The sequence below is a fragment of the Daktulosphaira vitifoliae genome, unplaced genomic scaffold (assembly GCF_025091365.1).
Source record: "Daktulosphaira vitifoliae isolate Bord-2020 unplaced genomic scaffold, ASM2509136v1 Scaffold_226, whole genome shotgun sequence".
In the NCBI taxonomy this organism is placed as follows: Eukaryota; Metazoa; Arthropoda; class Insecta; order Hemiptera; family Phylloxeridae; genus Daktulosphaira; species Daktulosphaira vitifoliae.
The window spans coordinates 5332-19854 of record NW_026099794.1 but is presented as its reverse complement, the minus strand read 5'-3'; the positions used below and the strand labels follow the sequence as shown (position 1 = coordinate 19854).

The 14523-nt window shown below is 25.1% G+C and overlaps 1 long non-coding RNA gene and 1 pseudogene across 1 annotated transcript; one reads left to right on the top strand and one right to left on the bottom strand.

Moving 5' to 3' along the window:
• The first annotated feature begins 49 nt into the window (after nt 1-49).
• On the top strand, nt 50-2508 carry LOC126909281 (uncharacterized). The gene is made up of 2 exons (XR_007704989.1): nt 50-199; nt 2020-2508. It is a non-coding gene; the product is annotated as an uncharacterized LOC126909281 (long non-coding RNA).
• Nucleotides 2509-2549: 41 nt separating this feature from the next.
• LOC126909280 (SET and MYND domain-containing protein 4-like) lies at nt 2550-8261 on the bottom strand (annotated as a pseudogene).
• Between the last annotated feature and the right edge of the window lie 6262 nt (nt 8262-14523).

Here is a 14523-nt window from a genome sequence, read left to right as displayed (position 1 = left end):
TTATTATATAATTTTTGTTTAATATTTAAGAAAAAATTAATTTTTTTTTTTTTAATAGGTAAATAATGGTTCAAGTAAAAGAGAAGTGACTGAAGAAGAAGCTAAACAGTTTGGCGCAGAACATAATATGTTCACTGTTGAAACATCTGCAAAAACTGGTTCTAATGTTGAATTAGCATTTTCTGCAATCACTCAAGAAGTAATTTTTTTTTTATTACTCAATAAAAAAATTAAAAGGTTGATCGATTGGATAAAATCTTTTATTGGACTATTTTGAAAAAATTATGTTTCATTATTTTCAGTGATATAATAAGTTTAGTAAAATTTATTTATGTTTATAAGTATAACTATTATCAGTCAACATAACCAAAAAATTCTCACACTTTTATGGTCTCCTTTAGCATTCTTTCTTAATTTTGCATAAGAGTGCTTAGTCTGTTACTGGATAAAAGAATGGCTACTTCAATTTCTGAGCTTATCTCACTTAGTTTTAGTTTATGACAGGCATTGCTGCATTACCTACTTGCCCACATCTCTCATCAAAATTACTTATAGCAGTGGTCGACAACCGGTGGCACGCAAGTATTAAATACGGCCCGCTTAAATTCTACAACAACGAAATTTAATTGAATATCATATCAAAAAAAAATCATATTGTATAAATATAATTGAACATTTCTATCAGCCTTTTTTTTTAAATGGTAGATATACCTTGACAGTTATCGATAAGAGAGAGTAGATACCTATGACGAGTGTATTTGGGTTATAATCTTAATTTTCTATTGTGATTTCATACGACAGTCACAATATTTTCAACTATCTGCTAATCCGTTTAATATTGATATTGAAAATATACCTGTTGAGCTTCAAATGGAAATAATAGATTTACAGCCACAAAATATCTTAAAAGACTCAATTAAAGCATCGCCTTTACNACAGCCACAAAATATCTTAAAAGACTCAATTAAAGCATCGCCTTTACTTTTTTTCGCTGAACTTCCTGAATCATTTTCAAAAATTAAAAATATAGCTGCAAAATACTTCAGTATGTTTGGATCCTCTTGCGTGTGTGAACAGGCCTTTTCTCATATGAAAAATATTTAATATCCATACCGTTCACGCTTAACTAATGACCATCTCCATCATATACTGAGAACCAGCACAAGTAATTTTAATGTGGAAATTGAAAAAATAATAAACAATATCCAACACCAAAAATCCCATTAAGCCTATTAAGCAGTTGTAACTTCCATACTTTTATATTATAATTATATTATTAAAAACTAATTTTTATGTTCTATTATCTTAAAGTTTTAAACTCTTTTTAATTTATGAATGTGGCCCGGGAATCTAAAAAGATTGCCAACCACCGCTATATAGAGTGATCAATTTAAGATAAGACACTCATTTTCTCAGATACTATTAAATATTTTCAATTTTTATAAAGGAAAATATTGTTTGATTCAAAAAATTCTACAATATTATTTAGTTCAATAATGTTTTTTTAATCTCTATAATATGAAATAATTTAAATTTAATACCAGAAGCAACAATAATTTGTTTCAATGACCTATATATTATCATTTTTATTTTTACTATCATTAGTAATAGATATAACAAATAAATTGTCAAAAAAAAACTTGTTTATGTCACAGAATAAATAATGTATACTATATCAAATTATGTATACTATAATAATGTATAATATATCAAATTATCAAAAATAAATTTGTCAAAAATCACTAAACTTAGTTTAGTTAAACACAATAGCAAAAAAATGTTTAATTTAATAAAAAATATAAGAACAATATTTTTTATCTATCATACCTATTGGAAAAAAGTAAAATTTTTTTAATCAATATTTTCTTTTGAAAATTAAGAATTTTCAAAAGTTTCCAAGAAAATGAGTGTCTTATTTTTAATTGATCATTTCGTAGATATATTTTCATCTAAAGTTCATTGTTTGTTTGATTCTATTCAATGTTCTATTATTTATTACACTGTATATATTATTTCCAGATTTATCATAGAATAAAAAGTGGAGAATATCAAATGGAAGAAGGTTGGGATGGTATTAAAAGTGGGTATTCCCATCATTCAGCAAACATAGACTTTAATAACTATATTGAAGCTGAACCAGCAAAATCATGTTGCTAGCCTTTCTTTTATAAACATTGACATACTTAAAAATTATTATCTCTACAATGAGATAATGGTGTTTTTTGAGGAAAACTTAGCTTTAACAATTTTTGTTTTTCTTTTGTTTTGACAAGTTTTAATTGTAAGAATAAATGTAAAGAACTATTTAAAAAAATGGTACAAAAGACTAAAATTTATGATTTATTTATATAGACTTTTATTGATATTACATGTTAATAGATTTATAATTTTTTTTTTTTTGCACATATATTTTTTATAATGACTATAATTTCTAGGCTTTATATGAATTGTATTAATTATATTTATGAATTATCTTAAAAATAAACTAATAAAATACTGACAACTATACATTATTTAATTATTCTTTATTGTNCTAATAAAATACTGACAACTATACACTATTTAATTATTCTTTTTTGCTTATTTCCTAATGCTAGTATACATTTTTTTACAGCTTCTTGACATAAATGATAATCCTTAAATGGTTGTACTAGGTGCTTGTGAAATAATGTCAAGAGAGATGACAATATTGGTAAAGCCTTTAGATAATCTCCATTACCCATACAAATTTTTGCTTCACTAAATAAACTTTCAGTTTTCTGAAATGATAAAAATTTTACATTATATATTTTTTTTTATTAAAAAAACAAAAATTTTAAATATACAGCCAATAAAATGTTTAATATAAAATAAAAAGAAACGATTTGTTTATTGGAAAAATTGATTTATTTTCTTAAATGAAATTTTATTTTTTTAAGTACTTAAAAATGAATAATGAAGTATGAATAATCAACAATAAAAATGTCATCTTATTTCTGTCAATGTTTTATTGTTGTTTTTAGTCTAGCGTTTGTTGAACTTCAAAATAAAATATATATATACCTGTAGAACTTTTAAATCTTCAAATAAATTGGTGGATTTAAAACATATATTACATTTGGCAGTAAAATCCATAGATTCCGAAGAAATAGTGATTGCATTTTTACAATTTGAGCATTTAATTCTGAGTGATCTGCTCATTTCCATTTCATTATACAATGGCCAATCTTGAGAACACGCTATACAATGACATTCAAACCAATACCTATTTAATTTACTTATGTAACAATATAATCTAATTTAACTCTGATTTACAATTAAAATATATATTTTTATTTTCTACGAAAATAGTAATTACTTTATGAAGATATCAATTTTTTTCATAATTAAATAAGTATAACTTAAAAAAAAACGTATTATATATACGATGTTTTAGTATTAAGTATGAAAATTTAATTTCGTATGAAATATATCAATTTTTGTTTAATTTGTATCACCGTTTTTTAAGTGTATTCTGTCGTTCATCTTTAGTGTGGAATGCAAACATTGGTCCATAATTTTCCGTTATAGGATCATCAACGTCTAATTCACGAATAGTCTGTACAATGACACTAGTACCTTTGTGATACCTATAAAAATGAAAGCAATATACATAGTATTTTATACTTCACTTATTTTGATAAAAATGAAGTAGTATGTGATTTATGACACACTATTTAAAAATTTAATACATACCTAACGACGCATGGGTTACAAGAATGATTGAGTAATGCAAGTGTTGGATAAACAGAGCCGCCGATAAAAATTGAATGTTGATCATTTCCACTAGAATCTTGTATTTCTGAAACTTCGAAAGCGTTAAATTGAAGAAGTTCAAGATGGTGAAGAATTAAACTTCCTATGAAAGCTTCATCGTCAGTTAAAAATTCATTTTCATNCTTCATCGTCAGTTAGAAATTCATTTCCATTATCATGTTTTGGAAAGTAATTTGTCTTTTTCAAATTCCACAAAAAATATGTTGCGAGGTGAGCTCTATGTAATATATCATAAATAGATCTTGACTCACGATGAGTGACCAAACTATACAGATTAATATAATCATTGGGTTCATATTTTATACTTGGTAATTCAGATTCCTGTAAAATTATACATTTGTAAAAATTACTTTATTAATTTTGAATTTTCACACTTGCAATTACCTGCAGTTTATTTAAATAAAATTCAATGCTAGTAAAGTATTTTAATGGTTTTTGAGTTATGATTCGAAGAGCAATTAAACAAGAAATTGATATTTCATGTGAAAATAATGTTGGCATCATTAAACATTCAAAAGCATGATATGATTTCATAGCAACTTCCTTGCATGATTCATCACAAAACGCTACATTACTACAACCAGGACAAGGAAGTGGTGCGATTAACCTGAAAAATCCAGCAATTTTAAAATGCGTACTTATCAAACTTACTAGTACTGTACTAGTCAACAAAAAACTAAATCATCCTTTTAAAAAAATTCAAAATGAAAGTTAGGAAATATATGATATCTTCAAGAGTTTCTCACAGTAAATAATATTATAATTCAACTCTTACTGTTATTTTGATACAAACATTTTTTGTAATAATATTTTAAGTCATTATTTAATATAGTTGATTAGTAATTAGTACTGTACAAATATTGTGCTATAAACACTTACTTATTAAAACAATTGGCACAATGTGAATGACCATACTTTTGAAGTAAAACAGAAGCATAGGCCTTTTCAATAAGAATCACTTTACCTACAGGGATATTTCTGGAAGCTCTAGCATGCCTTCCTTCTAATGAGTTATATTCTATTTTCATTGCATTTGTTGCTGCTGGGTACAAATCATTTGGAGCTCCATATAACTTATGACTATCCTTATTATTTTTTAGCTCAACATCTATGATAATAAAAGGCTTAATAAATATTATGTTATCTGTATTTATAAATACTGTATTATTTATTAATAGAAACAACCAGTGTCACATACACATGAATATGCGCATATATATAATATATTTTGCAGTGTTGGGATAGTTCCTTTTTAAATGGAACTCGTTCCGTTCCCCGTTCATTTTCTAAAATATGAACTCGTTCCAGATCCTAGTTCTTTATATTAAGAAGGAACTTGTTCCAGATCCAGTTCCTCCAAAATAAGAACTCGTTCCACTCTTCGTTCCTTTTATGTAACCAAGTTATTTAAAAAATTGTGGTAATGAGATCATGATAACGGTCATCAATGATTTTCATCAGCAGTCGAATACAAAACAAATTTGTAGTATTCCTTATTTAAAAGTATTCGAAAATTATATTTATAAGCAGGTAGTAAATGCTAACGACTTGTGTCAACGCGACCAATGTCTATTGTCTACATATAAGTTAGAAATAATAAATCAGAAAACCCAAAACCTTTAACATATATTAGTTAACAAGAATCGATGATAATATTTGGTGCATTATTTAATATATGTACACATATATTAAATATTTACTGTATACCTACATGTGATAATAACTCTATTTATAGTCAATTGATTCATTTAAACAGCCTACGATCTCGGCTGGGTATATAGGGGACTTCCATTGTCAAAAGTCAACTAAAAATACCTTAATATTTTAATGTCTAGATACAAGGAAAACTACACTAAAACATGTTTATAAAAATGTTTAGGAACTGTAATTTCCGTTCACGTTCCTTAAAAAATGGAATTTGTTCATTTTCCTCATTCCTTTATTTTAAAAGGAAGGAGTTCCTAGCATCGTCCCTCCAAAAAGAACTCGTTCCAGGAATCCGTCCCTTTTGGAACCAGTTCCTTCTCAACACTGATATTTTGTATAAATAATTAATATGTTTCGAAGTTGAAGTGCTGATTTCATTATTTTGTTTCTAACGTTATTTCAGTACCCTAATAAAGAAAAATATCAGTAAAGTCAAAACATATTAATTTTTTTTTTCACAATCATCGTAACAAAGACAATTTTAAAACTAAGTCAAGTTTTAAGTATTTATTTAAAGAAGCTATTAAAATGTACAGGGAAAATTTTCTTTCTGTTTATTATATTTCATATTATTATGAATTCATATGTCATAGACTTATTAATGTTTTGACTAGGAATGCACGATATTTTATGAAGTTAACATGACCTTGAAAAATGTGAGGTTTAATCAAAATATTAGTTAAGTATAATATTCAAGATATTTAATGTATTATCATACGATTTCATCTTTAATATCTAAACATATCGTCATTTATACTGCAACAGTACGGAACTTAAAATTTGATAAAATTAATGTCTTGGAATATTTTTTTATGTCTTTTTTGCGAGACTCACAGTTTTATTCTAAGTTATGTAATTAAATACAAATAATTATAACCCCTTGTGGTTTATTAACCACAGCTAAGATAATTGAAGTTGTATGTAGTTGGTTTGTAAAACATATCGTTTCCCTTGTTTAGATTATTGAATGAAATAAAATACATGAGAGTTATTTAGGTACTCTCACATTCCAAAAAAAAAAGTTAAGTTTAATAAGGAACTTTAAATTAACATCCGATTTGATTTTAATTGTATTTATTCTCCCTGCTTGTCTCATCTTGTCTTAGTTTTAGTAGTTAGTTGCAGAAATAATGAACTATTGATACTATTGTACCGAAAAATATTGACAAACATACAACTACCAAAATTATAGACCTTTAAATTTGTGACGTTACAAATGGTCGCTGATTTTAAATTTAAAATAAGTTCTTAAAATCATCTTAATTTAAGAGTATTAACGAGGCTACATTTTTTATGAATTATATATTTGTAAAATCCGTTAATTTTTCTTTACTGTATGTTTGTGTAGCCTCAATAAAATGTAATAAATATTATACATGCGAGTAGATGCAAGAAAAAAATTATGTATATCATAGACAAATTGTTCGTTAAATGTATGATTAAGACTTAGCCGTTAATCCCCAAATAAATTTACTTTGCTAGCCCCTTTAAATAATAAATGTACACTTATGATATAACATACCTTTTTTAGCATTTTTATCTTTGGAGAGCATCGCAACCATAATTTGAACATCCAGCTGCCATTTTCGCCTCTTTTCTAAAGATAGATTCGAATCATCTAATGTCTGTAAAGTTGCTTTAAATGATTCAAGTGCAGATTTCAAACGATTAGTAGCTAACAGACATTTAGCTTTCCTAAATTGTTTCACTATTATTATTATTTTTTAAATAATTCAACTATATATTATTATTCATTAACTATAAGTTACTGTTCCTATCGGGCAAGAAATTTATTTTTAACTGTCATACTAATCCTAAGTTAAATGCCCTCTCTATTATATCCTAAGTTTCATCCCTACTTTCTAACCTTTCATAGACTTTATAACGGAGCTCATTTGGATATTCATGTTCAAATGCCCTCTGGATATCTGCAATTGCTAGATCATAGAATTTCAAATGGTAAAGACACGCTGACCGGTTGGCATAGAGAATTGATAATTGTTTTAGCCAATCTATAATAAATAATATAATATCTATAATAAATATATAATATAATCTATAATAAAAGTAAGAGTCTGAATTTATATGCATTTACAAATTTTATTTGAGAACTGCCAATTACAAAGTCTGGAAGCACTTTAAAACAACGTATAAAAAAAAATCTTTCTTCAGAAGTAGGAATCCTATTTTCAATAGTTCATTGAAAGTTGAAGTTGTAGCTGCATATATATTTAGATTTTATGGATTAAAATATAAAGAAATATGTTATCTTTTAAGTACGATATAATATAGAAAATTAATTAATTATATGGTTAAAATATTGACGATTATAGACTTAAATTTTAATATCTTCAAATAAATAATTATTAGAAACACTTCATGTATTAGCTTACCATTAGTAACTTGAGGACAATATAAAATCGCTATGCTGTACCAATGTAATGCTTGAATATTATCTGATTTTTGAAAATACTTAGTGCCTGTTTTTTTAATTTCCAACACTTTAGTACCATTTTTTCCAATAACCCGAGATTGTTGTGATTCATCTATATCAATTTTTATGCTTTCATTATATAGACGTTCATAGATATATTTAATCTTATCTTTATCATTGAAAAAGTTTGAAAATTTGTCCAAATCCTCAGTGTTTAAGCTGTCTCTAAATTTAGTATGTTCATTAAAAAATGATTTATGCATTGCCACTGATAACTCGTTAAATCACTTTCATACAATTTACACATGAGACGATGAATGAATGGTTATCATGCAAACAGTCCTCAAATTATTTTTAGAAATTAAAATTGGAACTTCTCCAACCAATAGTAGTATAAATTTTGTATCATATAATAGCCTATGTAATTTTTTAGAATGCTTAACACGTGGTTAATATAATATGTTAAAATATAACACAATATTAATTCCACTTCAAAAAAAAATATATTATTTCATTATCTAAGTTAAAAAATAACTAATGAGCATAAATTCTGAATTTTTTTTTTAAGTTAATTAGTTAATTAAATATAATAGCTTAGAGAATAATAGTCGTAAATCCTCTTTTTCTAAAAATCATATTTTCAGTTTCATTAGGTAAAAAAAATTATCTTTTTTATGGTGTATACAATTATTTACTTAAGGTAACGCATGATAATCAATAGACTATATCAATAAAACTTATAAAATATATATAATAATATTAACTTAAAAACATTAATATGAAACTGACAATCTTTATAACTTTTAATACAATTATCATTTTGTTGAAATAAAAAAAAAAAAAATAACTATTGCTCTCTTAGACTAGAGTTTGAATGAATATTTTAGGTTCGATGCGAAGCTAAAATATTATTGTTTTACTATTTTGTGTTTTTATTTTTTTTTGTCTGTTACCACATTTTCTCAGCTTTCACCGAACCGATATCTTTCAATGATACGTCAAAAGATCACAAATTGTTTCTACTTTCTTTAATCCTACACTAAATTAAAGCTATATAATGCACTTAAAGATGAAAAAATTAACTTTTTTTATATATCTAGAAGATATTGTACATTAAATCCAATTAACATAGCTTTCAATAAAAATAGTCAAATATCTACACTATACAAAACTAAATCAAATTATAACTTATTTAATTTATCTAATTTTAAAGTATCTTTATGGTTTTCAAAAAGAAAGACGTGATTTTATAACAAAAGACAGGATTAAAATGAAAAAACTATGATTTTAATGACTGTCGGATCGCATTAAACCTAAAATAACTTTATATATTATATATGAAGTTTTAAACATTTTTACATTTATAATAAATTAAAAAACTGAAAAACGTTATCTCGTGGTTAATCATATTTCTGGAAATTAATATTAGAAAAAATATTCAAATTGTTAATTAATTATGGCAATTAAAAATGTTAAATTATTAATCTTAACAAGTTTTCTCAGCTTGTATTTTTAATAAGTACATTTTTAGAATATTATTGAACAGCATAAACAATTTTTTTTTTAACAGAATTATTTTAAAAGGCAGAATTATAACAATAAATAGAATTATTAAATTTTACATATTAGCCAATAAAGTAATATGAATACCATTATTACGTTATAAATAAAAAAAAAAATTAATACTTAAGTTGTCCGAGATTATTTAAAACAATCATATATCAACAAATATTTTTTCGTAAAACATTCTTACGCATAAAATATATGAAAAATAGTTTGAAATCTAATTTATAATACTTGACAAAATTGAATGTAAATTCTTAAAAAATAAATATACGTTTGTGTGCAATGTATAAATAATTTATACACAATTATTGTGTTTTAGCTTTGATGCGAATTAGAGAATTTAATTTTACTATGATGTATTTTTTTTGTGTCTGTTACCAGACTTTCTCAGATCTCACCGAACCGATTTCTTTCAATGATACACGTCAAAAGATCACAAATCGTATCTAGTCGAAGAAATTACCCTCAAAAATTGAAAAATTTTCCCGTATTTCTCTTAAATTAAAGAATAAAAAATACTACATTTAAAAACCACTACAAAATAATAATTTCTTAATGCTTTTATTTGAGCTCAATAACGCCAATTTACACAGAAAAACACCATTTTTAGAAAATCATTATAGTTTAGAATTTTACATCATTTTTTTTTTTTATTAAAACCTTAAGTTATAATAAGGTCAATTCTAAAATTTTATTTCGATTAAGTTAATATTGAATAATCTGTGTGTGTTAAAACATTTTTTACACTTAAAAAGCTATAAAAATGTGAATCATATAAAATCATACGAAAAAAAACCCAGCACAGGGGGGTTGTGGCACAGTGTTGACGTGGCATAGTTGGATCTTGGATAATGATATCTGACAGTGATTAAAATCACTATCAAAAAAAACGCTTCGATGCAAATCTTTAGATAGTGTTTAATTTTAAAAAATTGGTGGACTATTCCAAAAGCTACATTATCTGCTAGTTCATTATTAATATCCTAATTAAGATAAAGTATGTAGAATGAAAAAGGGATTATTAAAAAATATTATTTCTCATAAAAAAATTATATGGATCCATACACTTTTCAATAAGTTATAGCATTATAAAGTTAAAAAAAAAAAAAAAAACCCAGCACAGGGGGGTCGCGGCACAGTGGTGACGTGGCATAGTTGGATCAAGTATAATGATATCTGACAGTGATTAAAATCACTATCAAAAAAAAACGCTTCGATGCAAATCTTTAGATAGTGTTTAATTTTAAAAAATTGGTGGATTATTCCAAAAGCTTCATAAACTGCTAGTTCCTTATTAATATCCTGATTAAGACAAAGTATGTAGAATAAAAAAGAGATTATTAGAAAATAGTATTTCCCATAAAAAAATTATATTGATCAATACACTTTTCAATAAGTTATAGCATTATAATGTTAAAAATGTAAAAAATAAAATTGAGAATTTTCACACAATAATAGCATTTGGTAGCCATTTTCACCTTGAAGATAAAATAAAGTCCGAAATTTTTTTTTTCCATGATAAAGTATATTACATTAGCTTTAATTTAAGATATATATAAAAGTGTCAGACTTTCCGGAACACTTTCAAAATTTAAGTTGAAAAAGTCAATTTTTTGTGAAAAAGTTGTCATTTTGAATCCCCCCCTGTAGGCAGGTAAAAAGTCAGATTTATAAAAAAAATATACCAAATGATAGGTAAAGACATCATGCATCTACAAAAAAAAGAATTATATTGATCCATACATCTTTCGAGAAGTTATAGCATTATAAAGTTAAAAATATAAAAAAGAATTTTTTTACAAAAATCGTATTTTTTTTATTAAGTTTAATGTCTGTTTTCACCATGAAGATAAAATAAAGTCCGAAATTTTTTTTTACCATTATAAAGTATATTACATTAGCTTTAATTTAAGATATATATAAAAGTGTCAGACCTTCCGGAACACTTTCAAAAGTTACGTTGAAAAAGTTCTACTTTCTATATGCATTTTTATGTTTTGAATCCCCCCTGTATTTAGGGAAATGGTCCGATTTAAAAAAACAGTATGTCGAATGAAAGATCTATATAAATACTACTTCTCATAAAAAAATTGTAATGATTCATACATTTTTCAAAAAGTTATAGCATAATAAAGTTAAAAATGGAAAATACAAAATCGAAAATTTTCACACAAAAATAGCATTCGGTAGCCATTTTCACCATGAAGATAAGATAAAGTCCGAAATTTTTTTTTTTCATGATAAAGCATATTACATTAGCTTTAATTTAAGATATATATAAAAGTGTCAGACCTTCCGGAACATTTTCAAAATTTAAGTTAAAAAAATTAATTTTTTGTGAAAAAGTTGTCATTTTAAATCCCCCCTTGTGGGCAGGTTAAGGGTTAAATTTATAAAAAAAATATAGCAAATGAAAGGTAATGATATTATGCATCTATATAAAAAAGAATTATATTGATATGTTCATTTTTAAAAAAGTTATAGCACTTTTAAGTAAAAAAAATAGAAAAAATTTCGAAAATTAGCAATTTTTAAATTTGTCATTTTTTTGGAGGTTTCCCCCTTTTACGGGGAACGAGGGAATTTTTTTCAATTTTTAAGGGTAATGTCTTCGACTAGATACGATTTGTGATCTTTTGACGTATCATTGAAAGAAATCGGTTCGGTGAGAGCTGAGAAAANAATTTTCACACAATAATAGCATTTGGTAGCCATTTTCACCTTGAAGATAAAATAAAGTCCGAAATTTTTTTTTTCCATGATAAAGTATATTACATTAGCTTTAATTTAAGATATATATAAAAGTGTCAGACTTTCCGGAACACTTTCAAAATTTAAGTTGAAAAAGTCAATTTTTTGTGAAAAAGTTGTCATTTTGAATCCCCCCCTGTAGGCAGGTAAAAAGTCAGATTTATAAAAAAAATATACCAAATGATAGGTAAAGACATCATGCATCTACAAAAAAAAGAATTATATTGATCCATACATCTTTCGAGAAGTTATAGCATTATAAAGTTAAAAATATAAAAAAGAATTTTTTTACAAAAATCGTATTTTTTTTATTAAGTTTAATGTCTGTTTTCACCATGAAGATAAAATAAAGTCCGAAATTTTTTTTTACCATAATAAAGTATATTACATTATCTTTAATTTAAGATATATATAAAAGTGTCATACTTTCCGGAACACTTTTAAAAGTTAACTTGAAAAAGTTCTACCTTCTACATGCATTTTCAAGATTTAAACCCCCCTTGTATATAGGGAAATAGTCCGATTTAAAAAAAAAGTATGTCGAATGAAAGATGTACATAAATACTATTTTTCATGAAAAAATTGTATTGATCCAGACATTTTTCAAAAGTTATACTACAATAAAGTTAAAAATGTAAAATACAAAATCGAAAATTTTCACACAAAAATAGCATTTGGTAGCCATTTTCACCGTGAAGACAAAATAAAGTCCGAAATTTTTTTTTTCCATTATAAAGTATATTACATTAGCTTTAATTTAAGATATATATAAAAGTGTCAGACCTTCCGGAACACTTTCAAAAGTTACGTTGAAAAAGTTCTACTTTCTATATGCATTTTTATGTTTTGAATCCCCCCTGTATTTAGGGAAATGGTCCGATTTAAAAAAACAGTATGTCGAATGAAAGATCTATATAAATACTACTTCTCATAAAAAAATTGTAATGATTCATACATTTTTCAAAAAGTTATAGCATAATAAAGTTAAAAATGGAAAATACAAAATCGAAAATTTTCACACAAAAATAGCATTCGGTAGCCATTTTCACCATGAAGATAAGATAAAGTCCGAAATTTTTTTTTTTCATGATAAAGCATATTACATTAGCTTTAATTTAAGATATATATAAAAGTGTCAGACCTTCCGGAACATTTTCAAAATTTAAGTTAAAAAAATTAATTTTTTGTGAAAAAGTTGTCATTTTAAATCCCCCCTTGTGGGCAGGTTAAGGGTTAAATTTATGAAAAAAATATACCAAATGAAAGGTAATGATATTATGCATCTATATAAAAAAGAATTATATTGATATGTTCATTTTTGAAAAAGTTATGGCACTTTTAAGTAAAAAAAATTGAAAAAATTTCGAAAATTAGCGATTTTTAAATTTGTAATTTTTTTGGAGGTTTCCCCCATTTACGGGGAACGAGGGAATTTTTTTCAATTTTTGAGGGTAATGTCTTTGACTAGATACGATTTGTGATCTTTTGACGTATCATTGAAAGAAATCGGTTCGGTGAGAGCTGAGAAAAAGTGGTAACAGACACAAAAAAAAAATAATAATAAAAAAAAAAAACACATCTTAGTAAAACCAATACTTTCTCAGCTTCGCATCGAAGCTAATAATTGTTTTAAACTAAATATAGCATAAAGAATAAAACCTGAAAATTTAAGAAAAAAGTAAGGTGTTCGTACAACCACTCTAGATGTTTTCGATTGATCCAATTGTAAAATTTTTTTGTTAAATTCAAGTGAAACTAAAAATTATTTATCTTAGAAATGATTTATATAGCATTGTGTCACAAAAAAATTTGGAATATTATAGACTGGTACTAGCATACACAAATAGTTTGTATACACAATTATAGAATATTTTTATACACCAAAAGTTACTTTGAAATGATTAATATGATTTTTATTAAATTTTCTATTAAAATCAAAATGCAAAAAAAAATTTTAAGCTTTTCTGATAAATTTACAGTAAATAGTAATTAGACAATTTCCAGACTGCATATTTATCTTAATAACACTATTTTGTTAATAGTATAAAATTTCTATTTAATAATGTAAATTTCAAACTTGAAGTTGAGGTAAAAGTTACTGTAACACATTCTACTCTTTTTTTATTATAAACTTTCAAAAAATCAACATTAAATGACCAAAAAAACAGGTTAAAAATGACATTCTCTACTGATTATTTTTCACACATTAAAAATCAAAATCTGTAATAATTTAAAACAATATTTTTTTTTGTTTTCATTATTTTTGTATT